The 16,295-nt window shown below is 39.0% G+C and overlaps 1 long non-coding RNA gene across 1 annotated transcript in view; it reads right to left on the bottom strand.

Annotated features, from left to right (window-relative positions):
* The window catches only part of LOC122442596, a 455,537-nt gene that overhangs the window by 13,962 nt on the left and 425,280 nt on the right, over positions 1 to 16,295 (bottom strand). The window contains exon 5 of the long non-coding RNA XR_006269670.1: positions 10,896 to 11,060. This is a non-coding gene — a long non-coding RNA (uncharacterized LOC122442596). The remainder of the gene's footprint in view (positions 1 to 10,895; positions 11,061 to 16,295) is intronic.

Here is a 16,295-nt window from a genome sequence, read left to right as displayed (position 1 = left end):
ATAATTGGTTTAGAGTGCCTTTAATACTAGTGTTCTCACATTTTAAAACTCTTTTTTTTTTTTTTTTCTCCAAGTTTCAATAACGTGTTCTTGAAAGATGTACTCTCTAAGTAATTCTTTGTCCTCAGGAAAACACTCAAATCACTTTTCCAAACTGATGGTCTGGCACCCTGCCAGAACTGATTTAGAAGTTATGGCTCGCACCCCACGTCTGAGTCTTCTAACCTTGGCACACTTCTCAGTCCCAGGAATAGGGTTGGCAGTTGGGAAGCATGGCTATAAAAAGAGAGAGCTGATTGTATCTAGCTCTGTTCAGCAAATTTTGCTTTCATGAAAATCCTAGAGAGTCAAAAAGGCTTTGCCAAGATACCTACAAGATCTCCCTAACCTGTTGGACCATGCCACGTGCCATCACACTTGAAACAATGAAAATTTATGCAGGGCTGATGGTTTGTGAATGCTTTCATATTCATTATCTTATTTTGATCAGTATAATCTGGAAAACATGCAGAGCAAATAGTATTACCCCCATTCAACAGATAAAGATACTCCACTCAGAAGGAGTTATGTTCAAGGTTACCCAGCTAATTAATGCTTGAGCTGAGAAGGAAACTCAGTCTCCAGACAGCTGGTTTGGTTCTTTCTCCGCTGCACCAGGCTGCCTCCTGAGAAGCCTTTGGCTCCAGCCTATCAGTTTCCAATCTGCTTCTGAAGATGGCTATGCTGCTCTTAGCACTGGTCATACCAGACCAAAGGGAAGAGATCACAGTCACTGTGAAGACCACCAGCTCCAAGGAGGCACTGGTGGAGCTATCAATAGAGGAAAAAGTCCCTTACCCACAGCATCTTAAAACTCCAGTGCGAGCACCCATCATTTTCACTAATATGCAATTTCTCTCCAAGCTCTTTGGAGTTAGGGATTTGCTTTGCCTACTATGAGAAAGGCATCCGCCAAGCTTAACTGGGCCCTCAGGCATATGCACCCAGCTTTCTCAGAAGCCGATACTGTTTAGATGGAGTCCTTCCATGTACATCTCCCAGGATGGTTTTAGACAACCTACGAGTATACTTTCTTTCCTTTAAAACAAGTAACCTAGAAAATGAAATAACACAGATTAGATTAAGCTCTGTCCCATTTGGCTAATTCAGAAGTTAATGGAAGGTCTCTTTCGGTCATTGGTATCGGCAGAGACACATTTAGTGAAACTCTCGTGGGATCCTCACACAGGTACAGTAGCGGCTCTTACCCATAAATTAAGACTGGCACTTAAAGGCAGCTTTCTCCTAAGAGGGTGCCACTAAGGTTTCTCTTGACAAAGGGCTGGCTGACCAAACTCCTCCCAAAATACAAAGAATAAGAGCGATGGGGCAGGAGAAAGGGATGAAGAGAGAGGTGGGTGTTGGGGTGCAGGGGGAAGAGTGATAGCTGTGAAGTCAGAATGGCACAGAGTAGAAAGATTGGCCAGATCACTAACGACTACAGTGGTGATGCCCACTGTGCACGAGGCTTATGGCAAGTAGCAATTAATTTCACCTCTTTGAATCATGCTCAGTGCTTGGCACCTGGACTGTTTATATTGGAGATTTGATACAGAACACCAGTTTATAATCATTCCCTGACATAAATGGTAAGTTTAAAAATAGTATAAGCAAAAAATAAAAAATTAAGCTTGACAATTTCATGACTTTAACCCCAGTCCCTATATTCAAGCAAATAGATCCAGAATCAAATCATTCCTGGCAAACCCATTCTGTCTAATCATTTCTCTGATCCTCTGTCCTGTCACAGAATTGATGAAGCCATTCCACCTGCCTGACACTTCTTCAGGAGTGAGGAGCCTTCTGATAAATAATAAAAAATGCAATGACCTCTTCACCTCCTTCTCAAATGCACACTGAGCAATCAACCATGATGAGAAGGTGATTAATAATAGGAATATTTTTGTATTTATAAGTGGAGAAGGTCTGAAGATTTTTTGTTGTATTAGAGTACTATTTTTCTCTACTTGTGGTATCAGAGTAATGCTAGCACCATAACTAAGTAGTTTTTAATATTTTTCTATATTTGGGAGCCATTTTAAATTAACTGGCCTTAGAAGTTTCCAGGACTTGTTTTAATACTAATACTTTTGATACGCTAATCACTTTTTTTTTCATTTATTTTTATTAGTTGGAGGCTAATTACTTTACCATATTGTAGTGGTTTTTGCCATACATTGACATGAATCAGCCAGCTAATCACTTTTAAAAACTGTGTTCAGTTACTGAGTTTCATCTACTGCTTTAATTATATTTTTCTAATTATTTTCAAACAATTTTGGTAATTTATATTTTTCCAAATACTTTCATTTCACTGAAGTTTTCAAACATATAGGAGCATAACTTTGCACAGTTCTCTTATGATTTTTATTGTCCCTGAATATATTCTAAAATTCATGCTTCCATTTCTAATTTTCTTTATTAAAACTTTATTAAAACTGACAAGGTTTGATCAATCAGTAAAACAGTGGAGGACAGAGGAGCCCAGCATGCTACAGTTCATGGGGTAACAAAGAATTGGACATGACTTAGTGAGTGAACAACAAAATAATTTGAAAATAAGTTAGTAAATAATTTATTGTTGTATATGTAAATATGCTACATATAATACATAAATATAATTTATGATACATATCAATATTATATCATTGCATAAATAAAATATAGCAATTTTTTCTAATACCTAGAGAAAATGAATCATTTTTACTATTTTAAGGTTTCTGATTCTTTCTTTGTTTTTATCTTTATTACTTGCTTTCTCATTGTTTATTATTTAATTTCTAGAGTTTTACTTTCAATTCATTTCTAATTATTTTTTCTTTACTTCCCCAATGAAATGAAATATTCAAAGCTATTACTTCACCTCTGTGTATAACTTTGGCTGATTCTTATAAGTTTTGATAGGTAGCATTCTTATATTTATTGTTTACTAAATAATAATACAGTTTTATTTTTCAAGTCATGTGAGACATAAGTAAGGTTCAGTTGTCTGAAAATACAAAAATAATCTTTTTTTAAACACTTATATAGTAGCCAGAAGAGAAAGTAACTGTTCATTCCAAGTAACACTAGTTCCAACTTCCAAAGAGGAAGATATTTTTTTACCATTATCTGTTACTTATCAGCATCTCAGTTTTCAGTCAGTTAGTTTTCAATTCTGTCTATATGCACATTGATACATTATCCAAATTTGATTCCTGGGGAGTTTGGGACTGAGTTCTAGAATACAGGAACTGAGAAACAAAAGACTTCAAAGAAAATTTTCTATGCACAATCTGTTCACTAAAACTTCCAGTGAAAACAAACCAAAAAAATTTTTTTTCAGATGTTCTTACAATAAAGAAGGGTAAAAAAAAGTAAATTAAAGAAGGTTGTTTTAAATACATGAATGTAGAGAAGAGCAACTGAAAAAGAAAGGAAAAATGAAATGAAGGTCTCTTTCCTATGTGGGCATTTATACCCAAGTAACACAACAAAGCTTCAAAATGGGTCCCTAAAATATATGTGAGCTGCTATCTATTTCTCTTTGGTATTTTCTGCCTTCCTCCCTCCTTTCTTTCACTTCCTTTCTTCCTTCCTTTTTAACCCTCCCTTCTTCCCTCCCTTCTTCAATAGCACTCCTAAAAACCACTCTCAGTGAGGAGGGCTGATATCCTTTATTGGATTTGGGGTCTGATTTATGTAAAAGAATCAGTTGTGTCCACCCACTTCCCACTTACAATCTGTCACTATTCTAGTCATCAGAAATAGAGTCTCCATCATTCCCTATATGGAATGGAGTCTCTCCTTTTCTCAGCATAAATTCCCTGTCCTAACAACACAGTCAAAATCCAACTAGGAAGCAGACAATCTCCCTCCCACCCCATGTAGGAACAATTGTTATAAAATATTGAAAGTCAGTATAAAACATTAAACTTACTTAAAAAAAATCTTGGAAGGGACATTAAACAATAAGTTAGGGAAAGGAAATGATTTAATTGCAGTATGCCCAGAAGTCAAATCCCTCTTAGAAATAAAAGTAGCTGCTGAGGGTCAGAACTTCAGTGAAGGCAAAGCTGGGGATTGGCTGAGAAACAGGAAGCTGATCCTACAATCCCTTCAACCCGTGAATCACCAGCCAACAAGGCAGCCTTGCCGGCAAGTAATGAATCCAATTTTACAAAGACTACGATCATAACACATACAAGAGGACCTTCCTGAAAGTCAGAGCTGTGATTTGTGTCCAGCTTTTCAGATCACAAACATGTCTATCACATCTCAGGCACACCTGCCACTTTTTGAGAATCTGCTCCACCAGAAAAGATCCATTTCCTGGCTCCCTGTGCAGACACACTTCTCTGTGTCTAGACCTAGCTCTAGCTGCAGATGCTGGAATGTTCTCTACCCCCACTTTGTGCCATGTGCCTAAATTCCAGGCATTCCTCACAGAGGAGGGCAAGTCTCATCCCTGACACATGTCTTTCCATATGACTTCTGCCTCCGCCTCTCTTCCCTCACTGTGGTGCTGGCTTGGAAAGGAACCACACTTTGGTTCATGCTTGTAAGTGGCTGGAGGGCAGCTGCTGCTGGGTTCCTGCAAAGTGGGTCCAGGGAATACAGTGCAGCAATGGTGTAGCACACATCCCAAGGGGATTTCAGTTGCAGAGAAACACATGAGAAAAAAAGACAACACTGAAAATGAGGGAAGCCAAAATCTGTCAACCGAGATAGGCCATCAGGTAGGAATGCCTAGGCAACTGTTCAGGGGCAAATATTCCAAGACAGTATCTTCCCTTAAGAATTCACTTCCAGTAAATCACTCTTCATATGAAATGACAATACTTAGCATTGTATCTTTATCCCACATCAATGCATTGGCTAATGTCAACAAAGGGTCTCTCAGGTAGCACAGTGGTCAAGAATCTGCCTGCCAATGCAGGAGACACAAGAGACTCAAGTTCGATCCCTGGGTCGGAAGATCCCCTAGAGGAGGAAATGACATCCCACTCCAGTGTTCTCACCTGGAACATTCCACGGACAGAGGAGCCTGGTAGGCTACAGTCCACGAGGTAACAGAAGAGTCGGGCACAACTAAGATGTGACTGAACACTGAGCACAACGTCAACAAAACATCCCTAAATGATTATCCTCAGTATCCAGTACTTTCTCAACAGTAGGTGGATTTTGAGGATTTAAAATGAAAACTGTATTAGGATCTGAAACTTCCTTTCAGATGCTTTTTTCTTTTTTTTTACTGTACTCTGAATTTTCTAATTTTATGTGCATATTTAATCAATATTTCAATTTGATTAAATATTTAATTTGATTAAATATATTATGCTAACAATACTTACATAATATTTGGAAGACTGCATCATTTTTCTGATCTTCTCTCAGAGGACAATGACAGTCTTTCTTGAACTTTTAATGTATCCCCAATACACACATGCTATATGGGTTATTTGATTTATTTCCTTTCTCACTGAATAAAAGAGAAAAATTTTCCCAATTTTCTAAAAATTGTGAAATGAAATATGTCCAAAATTTACACAGCTAAGAGATCCTGTTCTGTGTTTATTCACCCAAACTACCCCCACCATTTTTCTATCGTGGTATGAAACACATTTGTTTTGAGAGATTTCTGACATTTTTGTTATTTGTATTGTTCTTCTTCCATATCTGTGCCTAGTTTAGTAGGCAGGGAATCTAAACTCCCTAGGAAGCATATTATCTGAGATTTACAATCTGTATATGCCACAATGTTTAATTTTTTCTAAGTTTCCCCTCATCCTCTTTGTCGATACCTATTTTTAAAAGTCATTATTGCCTTCCAGCTGTCCAAATTTTCTTCTCATTTTTCTCTTAAAAACTGACTTAAAGCAGGAGGTCAATATCTCAGCCATCATTAATTTCACGCCCTCCTCTTCTCATTTATTCACTGGTCTTTTTTCTCTTGAGGATTCCTTTTTTCCCCCTTGATACATTTATAAAAGACCTCCTTACTCCATCTAACCTCTTTTACTAGCAATATCTCATTTCGCACTTTTGTGCTCCTTATCTTTTCTTTGCTAACTTTAAGTTGCTCTGTCTATTTTTATATAGTTCCTGCCTTCTCCACTCCAAGGGCAATTGTCTTATTATACATGGATTTGAGCAGTCATTGGGGATGACAAACTGCATTTTTACTCGAATTCTAGGGCAGAGGGGCACTATAGCCCCCACAATGCCCAGTTCTCTTGCTGCCACAGAGTAACCAAGACTTTTGCACTTTTATGATATTGTCTTGGGGTACTTCACACCTATCTCCAATTATGAATCATAATACTTACTCCCATTGTATCATACATATCAGATTGCCTCCTAGTGTGTTTTTTAACTAGAAATAATACCTTGTAGGGTTGTTATCAATGATCACATTTCTAAATAGGCAGTAGAGAGAATGAAAATGATTTTTCTCTATTAGGGTGAGGTCATTTGCGTACTGTTGAGTGATTTACATGCTGGCAGATCCTAGATAGACAGGGAAGCCTGGTGTGCTGCAGTCCATGGGGTCACAAAGAGTCGTACACAACTGAATGACTGAACTGAACTGAGATCCCAGAACTGTGTTTCAGTGGCTTCCTCACATTTCTGCCTTCCTAACAAGGTGTAGCTTATTTTTCTCACTATAAAACTGTCCTTTATTTTTCTCTCTCACCCCATCCTCCCCCACTGGAGAATAACACCCACTAACACCCTCATGACATTGCAAGGTAGTCTCTGCCTTCTGAGCTAATGTTCTCTTTGGTATAATTCATCATCCCCTCTGATTTTTCAAGGATGGTGACAATGGTGACTCCCCTAAAATCTGAATGAAGTCCTTCATAAATATTTTGCTGTGTGATTGATATCTTCTCCAGTTATTTTTCTCACACCTCTTCCCCTCAGTATGTAACAGATGGGATTCCATCATCAAAAGCAGATGTTGTAGAAAAAGTACCAGGAGCCCAGAAAGCCCTTGTTCCAGCCTCAGTCCCCTTTTAACTACCTCTGCCATCTCCATCAGGCACTTTACTTCCCTGGGCCTCCATTTCCATGTCTATAAATTGAAGATCAAGATGCCTTCTTCAGAGGCAAACTAAGGTGATCAGAACAGATATATTCAGAAAAATGCTTCCTAATATAAAGTTGTTTGATACATGGAATTTCGATAACTCTTAGCTAAATCATGTAGGTTTTTCAAAAACAGATGAAATATAAATTATTTGTTTCACCCATCCCCCTCATTAGCTTTTCACACTAATAAACAAATAAACACACTTCCAGGCAAGCTGGTTACATCTTGAGAGATTCTAAATGAGGGATCAACAGACACTGAACAAAAGGATCCTCTTAACCACTCCCACCTCTATCCTCCTCCATGTCTCATTAGCAACCACACTCTCCACCTTTATTTATATAACTTATGAGGCACCCTGTGGGGAGTAGCAGGACTCTTTGACTTTTTTTGACCGAGTCTCATTCACTGAAGTAAGGTGTCAGGGCTGCCTGTGGATCTGGAAAGCATTTTGGAAGTAAGAAGCAGACAAATGTAAATCTTTTAAACCCCTGTGATAAGCAAACTCTCCTCAGTTCAACATATAAATATAAACACTAAATCAAATCAGATGCTTATACATTTTTTAATCCCATCATAAAACATTTTGTTTTGACAGGTTGGTAATGTAAAGTAAAAACACCAACAGCCAAAAGAATCAGCATCATTGCCTGCTTACTACCTGAAAGTCTTTCCTGTATATAAATAGAAAAAAAAAAAAAAAGTATGTTTATGTAAAGGGAAACACTGATTTACTAGAACTGATTGCTTCATAGTCTAATTACTTTTCAACTGGCTGTTCCAAATTAAGATGTCATTGATGGCTTTTGGTGATAAATTTCATTTTAAGCAAATTTATTCTATAATAGAGTACATCATAATGGAAAGCAGAGTTCCTACTCTTCCCTCCTCTTTGTAGCCTGATATCTTGACAAGTAAATTAAATTTAGCAGTTAAAATGCTTCCATTAGTAATTTTATTAAGTTAATTAAAGAATCTCTCTTTCTGAATTTTAACTACCTTCCTTTCAGAACAATGTTGATTTCTTTTTTCTAATTTCATGTATTTAGGGACTGTGATATATTCTAGGACCAGTCAACAACTCTGTCAGTACTACATTTCTGTGGGCAAGATGCTACCAAGCAAATCAAGTAAAAAGAAAAAAAAAAAAAATACCTCCAAAGTCTGAAAGAGATGATCTGTTTCATATGACAGAAATGATTTTAATATCTTGAAGAGAAGGTGGAAGTGAAGGAGGGGGAGAGGAAAAGAAAGACGAAAATACACTTTTTAGGTTATCTATGTTCTTAGGGGAAAAACATAACTGCTAACTACTGTCACCATATATTCAGGTTAAATCATAAATAGCTGGAGTAGAATTTAGTTCATAAATGAAAGTAGAAAAGCTCAAACTCTTTTTTTTCTTACTTAGTAAGTGTAGAAGTATTACTAAGCAAGACACTGAAAGTGGTGAAGCACACATTAAATAAAATCTTGGATCCTCTTCAGGGAGTGTTATTTTAAAAGAACTCAAATATTTCTAAGAGATTTAGGGCAAAAGAGTTGTCTCACTGACCACTACCTGCTTCTTGTGGCTGGTGTTCTTAAACTCTGGAATTATATAAATCATTCTTAGAACTGGAAGGTAACACTGAGAAAATGTTATCTTGTTCTCCTATGTTGAAGATAAGGAAACTAAGGGTCAGAAGTGAGTAATACAATCACTACCGATAATAATAATGTGCTTAGTCACTCAGTCATGTCTGACTGTTTGCGACCCCACGGACTGTAGCCTGCCAGGCTCCTCTGTCCATGGGGATTCTCCAGGCAAGAATACTGGAGTAGATTGCCACGTCCTCCTCCAGGGGATCTTCCCAACTCAGGGATCGAACCCAGGTCTCCTGAATTGCAGGTGGATTCTTCACCAGCTGAGCTATCAGGAAGCCCATAATAATAATAGCAACTCTAACAAAGGTGGCTAATATTTACTGAATTCAAAACGGTGAAGCATCACATATAAAATTTCATTAAAATTCCCTATGAGGGGAACTCTTTGAATGCTCCAACATCATAGATATGAAAAATAATGCCTAGCAAAGATTAAGTAACTTGTGCAAAACCTATGACTCCCATGTCCTTAACTAGTTCACATCATTTCCTTAGGTGAATGACTAGTTAGTGCTATCCCGAGAGGCATGCCGGGTGGCGCTAGTGGTAAAGAAACTGCCTGCCAATGCAAGAGTCGTGGGTTTGATCCTTGGGCCGGGAACGTCCCCTGGAGAAGGAAATGGCAACCCACCCTGGTATATTTGCCTGGAGAATCCATGGACAAAGGAGCCTGGTGGGCTACAGTCCATGGGGTTGCAGAGTCAAACATGACTGAGCGACTGAGCATGCATACCTAGGGTTAAAGGTCAGGACATCTGCCTCCCAGCTCTGCTCTTTACAAACTAGGCCATAGAAACAGGACTGGAAATTTGGTGCTTGGGCTGACACATGCACATTGAGCAGGCATGATGATTTATTTTAAAAGGAATCCCACTGCCAAGGTGGGATACGATGTGTGATAAGATGAAACCTTATCAGTGGTTACATCCATGTATTCAGACCCATAATGACATTTCATCTAAAATTTGGGATCTCACCTTTTACTCATTCGTTGAGGAAATGGACATTCAAGAATACAGTCCATGCTACTTACAACTAACACCTCCCACTTCTCTTATTTTCTAACACCCTCCTCCTGCCCGGCCCCCCCACCCCCGCTCATCCCCTTGAACAGCCCACGTGGGGAGTGCACATGCTCACTGCTCCATCCCATCATCTCTCTCCAAGTCACTCCCACCACCCAGTCCACCCTCAGGGTCCATTCTGGCCAAGTGTACTCTTTCACAGTCACACCTCAGATACTGCCCTGCCCACTTTTATTCTTTTCCTCTGGGGGGATTGAATTCCTTTCAGAGCTATGTTTCAAGCTGACTGCTTTCCTCTTGAGAATAGGTCACCATTACTTTTTTTTTTTTCTTTCTGTCCTTTCCCCATTCTTCAGATTCCTAAGAAAGGAATCTGGTGACTCACAGATGCTTCCGGACAGAACAGATGAAGCCACTAAACTATGTTTTAGGCCAGAAGAGAGAAAAGATTGAGACTGCTTCATTCATATATGTTTTCCTTCCCTCCTTTTTCATGCCAGGAAAAGCTAAAATGCAAATATGTACCTCAGATGATTTTTATATTAATATATTTTGGAAATTCCAACCCTTCTTTCCTCCTCCCTTCCTCCCTCCTTCCCTCTTCCTTCCTTCTTTGCCCTCCTTCCTTCTATTCCTCCTTTCCTCTTCCTTCCTCCCTTTCCTTGCTTCCTTTCTTTCCTTCCTTCTTTCCCAACATCAAGATAAACAGGGATTGAGAGCTTTGGAGCCCCTTGTCCCTGATTTGATTCCTTGTCATCCCAGACATAGGTTTTCAAGATGGCGCTCCATGATTTCTGAAGCACAAGAAATTGTCAGATATCCCCGGGAGTGTTTTTGTGGAGGATGTTTCATTTATGAAGCATACCCCTCCCCACCCAAATGATGTCCTTAGAAAGAATCTAGCATTCTGCAGTATATCCATAATTAATTGTTAGACAGACAGATCCAAAGGAAAGGGAGACTGAATCATGCAGTGTTTTTCTAATTAGAAATGGTCCTTCCTGCCTTGACCCTTAGCTGAGGAAGAACACTACCTTTAGCCTGGAAGCATATTTTCTATTTACCTGACCACAGAGCAAACATGTTTTCATCAGAAATTTACCTCTTACCTCTTTGATATCCCTGCCAGTCACATGGCATCTATTCTTTGATGAGGATCTTTGAGGATCTTCTTGGTTTTTTTTTTCTTATGTGGAGTTCAAGTCCAGTAGTGAAATCTGTTTCATATTTGTAACCAGTTTTCAGTTCTGGAAGGAGCCCAAATTGATAGGTCCCTGGGAGTGAAAAAGAAGAAAAAAACAGAATTTAATTATGCAACCTGAGCATATAGACGATGAGAGAAGATAACTCAAAGGGGAAAGACCTGCAAAAAACAGTGTTATGTCCTCTCCACCAACCCCAGTCATTCTGGCCAGGCTTTTAACCTGCACAGTGATCAACTTAATGTATAGAACCACAAAAGAGCCATTGGGATTGTGAAATTATGTGGCAAAATTCCCATTACTTATCACTTGAAAAGAAGACTCGGTGATTTTAAAATAAAATAGCAGAGAAAGATGTTGAACAAGTTTGATGTAGTCAGTGTAGCCAGCCACAGTTGTGAAAGATTCGATAAGCTTCTTCTTACTTGTCCTTCACCCTGGAGGCTTCTGAAGAGGCCTGAATATCTGGCTTATAGAGAGTGATGCTACTTGAAATGAAAAGCGAGGAGATTGCAAATCACTCTTCTGCACAGGCTTGGAATAAGCTATGGCACGGCTGATGGACAGATTCAGGTATTTAAGTGATGTGATTTCCAAGCAACAATTTCTAAACCCTACATTGTCGTTGACCTCCATCACAGGAGTGGACATGTTTATGAAGACACACGCAGCAGAGTGAAATTCACTGGGAAAGATACTGAAGTCATTTTCCAACACCACAGCGGCATTACTACAACATGAAGTCACGTTACCCCAATCACCAATAGAGTTCACCTGTGCACCTTTCTTTTGCTTACTGGATTGAGTTCATTCTAGCAGAGGAACTTTCTGTTTCAGAAATCCAGCTATGAGTTTGGTTGGAAGAAACCAAATAAGGTAAGTAATCTAATATATGTAACGTTAAGTAAACCAAGAAAGGAGTTGAAGAAAGGTACTTGAATAAAGAACTTGAAGAAAAGACTATATTTTTGTTTTTCCATTTCTTACTCTTTTTTCTTAAAGACAAAGATATCAAGAAGGTAAAAACTACCCCAAGACTTCCCCTGTGATATGATTGGCCAGAAGGCAAAAGCAAAGAACCCAATTAGAAGCCTTTTAAATCAAGCACAATTAAATATACATTGAAATATATGGTCTACAATTGCAAGTTCAGTTAAAGAGTGAGAAGCCATTGAAAGCTTCCTCTGCAGACTACAGGCTGCATAGGTTGGCTCAGATTTCCTAATCGCCATGAAGATCCAAGATAGTAACTTCCTCAAAAATTAAAAACAGACATTATTTGTTGTCTAGTAGGCACTCCTAAAAACTTTATTGTAAATTAAATACAATAGTCACATTAAATCTTTTCTTGAATCTCATCAGAGAGAAAAACAAAACACTTAAAAACACAAAGACTATTTTTCATGATCACTAGTGCAATGGCTGTCTCTGGTCCAGCCTCACTTTTTCTCCAAATTCCATCAGAATCATTTCTGGGGACTTCAACTGTTTCCAAGTTCATCTGTTCCCAAGTTATATTCTGTGGTGTATTCCATACATATATGCAGTTTTACTTAGGCTAGTCTTGGCTATTTCCATTTGAACTATTGGTGAGAAAATAGTGCTGACAATAGCCATTATTTAGCACAGCTATCCACAAGTATAGCCATCCGAATTTCTAGCAACATAGTGGTGAAATTTTTCACATTCCACTTAATCGTATAATGATTTATACATACATTTATTAGACTGTAAGATAGTCCAAGGCAAAAATCAGCTTACACATCTTTAAATCATTACAGCATCTGCCATAATACTGGCTACATTGGTCTTAAATGGTGAAATAGCAGAATGAATGAATGAAACAGGGAATTAATGTTTAAATATGAACAATGGTTAGTATCTGTGTTGCAGTCTCAGTATACTGAGAACTGTCTGGAGGAGTTTTCAGAGAGTGACAGAGAAGCTTGGCTGACTATTCTTGGAGAAAACATTGACTGTTTGTTGGATGGAGACAGTTCACCAAGAAAGCAGATTTTGACCCTTCAAGAACTTCAACGTGATGATGAATTTATGACAGTTCTAAAAGCCAACATACGGTTGGTGGCCAGATTGTGGTTCTGGACTGAGAGGCTTCCATTTGGAAGGCAGACAAGCACTTGAATTATGGGTCTAATGAAAGTGTCAATAGCAATCCTGTTACTGAAGGAGCTGTAAAACCTTGCTTAATGAACTAGGAAGGGACACAAAAACACAATGGTCTAAAATGTACTGTATGAGAAAATGATAATTAGCCCAGATTTCATGTACAAGATAAAATGCATTGGGATGATATTACCACTGCACAATATTATTGCCCTTCAGGGGACTGTTTTGTTAACAGGGTTTGGCTCAGTGTATCCAATACTCCTTGTGTGAGTGGAGATGTACTACACCATTGTGAGTTGTGAGTTGGGGAAAGAATGTCAGATGGCAAAATTCCTATCATAGATACTAACAAATGTTAATGATAGATAAAAAGGGTTCTGGTCTCAACAAGGGTTCATTCTTATTTAAGAGGCTTTATGTAATATGGGATGATAACTGGCTTCCCACACTAGAGGAATGAGGATGAACAAGAAAGTCCTTTTCTAATCTCGAAGTCTACTTTTCTAGACCACCAGACATCATCCAGCAAAGTAAGGCAACATAAGGTCATACCTGGAGTAGATCATTAGGACAATAGCTATTTACTCCCAAGCTAGGATTCAGGGAGCTACTGATACAGCCTGAGCACAGAAGAGAATGGTGAATTTGGCATCAGAGAACTAGTGTGGCCTTAGTTCTGCACTAACACTGCATTTAAACTTTGTCATTTCTTACAAAGGTGAATGAGAGTTCAAAAACTCTAAGGGGCTTACAAATCACCCGAGGATTGTTAAAAATACAGATGCTGATTCAGAAGTCTGCACTCTTTACATAACTTGTAATGTAGTCAGTTGGGGTGAGGAGGAGGAATAAGATATGTTTAAAAGCAAGGGGAAAATAATCTATTTTCCAAAGTGCTAAATTATGGAGAATATAAGTTGTAAGACATCAAGAGAAGAAGGAGGTCTCTCTGGATTTGGGTCAGGGTGGTTTCAGGGAAAAGAGCTGGATGTGGGCCCAAAGTTCATTCAGTCACAACCTATTTGTACGGCCCATGGAGAGAGAAATTTGGACAGACAGTAGACAGATGAGATGAGAAGATGAAGGGTCCTGAAGAATGGTGAAAGTGATCAGTGCTTGTTTTTGAAAATTAAAGGATCAGAAGAACTTTGTAATGCAGACCAGAAGAAAGCAACATATGGAGAACTGTTTTTCATCTTCAGCAGATATTGGGCACCCAAAATTCATACTGCCAAGGGAGTGGAGAAAAGGGAGCAAGTGCTGCTAAGATAAAGGCAGATCGTGTATAAGCTAAAACCTCCAGCCAGACAAAAACCTATTTGTAAATTACTCCACTTAATTTCCCAGGTCGTGATTGCCTCTCTCTGCATAGCAGTTTATGACATTCTCAATTAAGAGTTTGCTATAAAAATGAATGAATGAAGTATTTCAAAACTGCTATGAGATATTAAGGATGAGTCACTTTTAAAAAGTGGTTTTGTTTCCTGTGTTCTGGATAATGCATTTGAGAATGTAGTTTCCAGCTTCACCCATCACCCCATTGTGAAATCAAATTGAATGACTCTCTGCTCTTAGAATGATCGCTCATTCAAATGCATTCAATAAATAAAGCCCAAACACAATGAGGCACTTTCCATAGAGCATCCCCGAGAGCTAGGGCCTGGTCTCTCTCACCATCTGAAGCTGAGATTGAAGTAAATAAAACATTCACCCACACTGACTGCATAATACATATTGACTTATTGTTTACTAAGCTCTTACATGTACATCAACTCATTTGATCCTCACAGTGACCCTACAATAGTGATGCTGTTGGTTCGTTATCCCCACTTAACAGATGTTGAATTTAGAGTTCAGAGAGGTCAGTGATTTGCCCAAAGTCACACAGCAATCCAAAAGGTACCTTAAATCTTTGTGGTCCCTTCCTTCTCTCCTCCTCCAAACAGGACACAGATCTTTAAGTACAAAACAATATAATTAGTAGAAACATTCCCAAGCCTGGGAAGAATATTTAATTCATTCAGATGTGCCTGGGGTGATTTTGTAAATACTGAGGAATTCATTTTCTACCTCCTGCAATTCTGTGAATTCTACTCTGGACAAAAGGTCATCCAAATATGATCCTTGCTCAGAGTTATGGAAATGTATGCAGTCTAAAAGAAAATGGGCCAAATGCAGAGTAAAAATATCAGTGAAACTCTCAGTGCCATTTACTCTTGCTGCCTCAAATCCTTTATGAAATTAGGCAGGTTATATATCATAAAAAGATACAAAAATGTAAACTCTTGCCCTAAATTCAATTATCATATATCAGAGGGGGTCATGAGTGCAGTAGACTGGAGAGTGGGTAAAAGCAGACTGAAATAAGTCTAGTGGGCAAGACAGAGACAGGGAGAGAGAAGCTTTTTTGAAGATTTTCCATTTACGTCCATAGAATAGACGGAAAATTAACTGAAAATTCAATTTCCTCAAAATCAACATCTCTTCAGCCTCTAGTCCTACTTATTTGGAATTTGGTTTGGGGAGTGTTACTGAAGCAGGTTGCTGTTATCTGAGGCAGAGCAAGCCTGTGATGCCGAGGTTTGCAGTCAGAGAGGGTTAGGTAAGCAAGGCAGGTGAGCAAGGAGACAGGAGTCTCAGGCTCTGCAAAGGCAAGGGTCCCAGGATATTTATGGTATGAAGAATAAAGAAGCAGGGTGATCTGAGGCATAGGGGCATGGGGAGCAAGGGGAAAGGCGACTGGAAAAAGGGGCTGCGATCTTCATGCTATGCACGTGAACTAAGCTACGGGCCTCTCCGCGTTCAAAAATGGAGGCACTGGGCGCAGTCTGAGGGTGGGGTTTTTGAGAGGTCACCGTGTGGACACCTGCACATGCCCAGCTGGTGGATCGGTGGCCCCATCCAGTCTCAACCAGCTCAGCTTGAATGTGACTTCAAGTTTCTGTAAAACAACTTGGGCAAATATCTTGTTCAGGCTACGTGCTGCTTGGAGAACATGCAAGTTTTAAAATGACCGTGATTAGTGAAGGCAGGTGAAATGGATTTGACTCATTACCCACTGTTTCAGGAGACAGGTGATTAATGCCTCTTAGAAGTCCGTCTTGGTCAGGGCTGAGCGGAGGAGCACCGAGAAGCCTCATCCTTGTGGAGGGAAGGGGTTAACAGAATTAGGGGTGGCTT

The sequence above is a fragment of the Cervus canadensis genome, chromosome 5 (genome assembly GCF_019320065.1).
Source record: "Cervus canadensis isolate Bull #8, Minnesota chromosome 5, ASM1932006v1, whole genome shotgun sequence".
NCBI classification, from domain to species: Eukaryota; Metazoa; Chordata; class Mammalia; order Artiodactyla; family Cervidae; genus Cervus; species Cervus canadensis.
The sequence above is the reverse complement of the archived record's forward strand: the minus strand, read 5'-3'. Positions and strand labels throughout refer to the sequence as shown.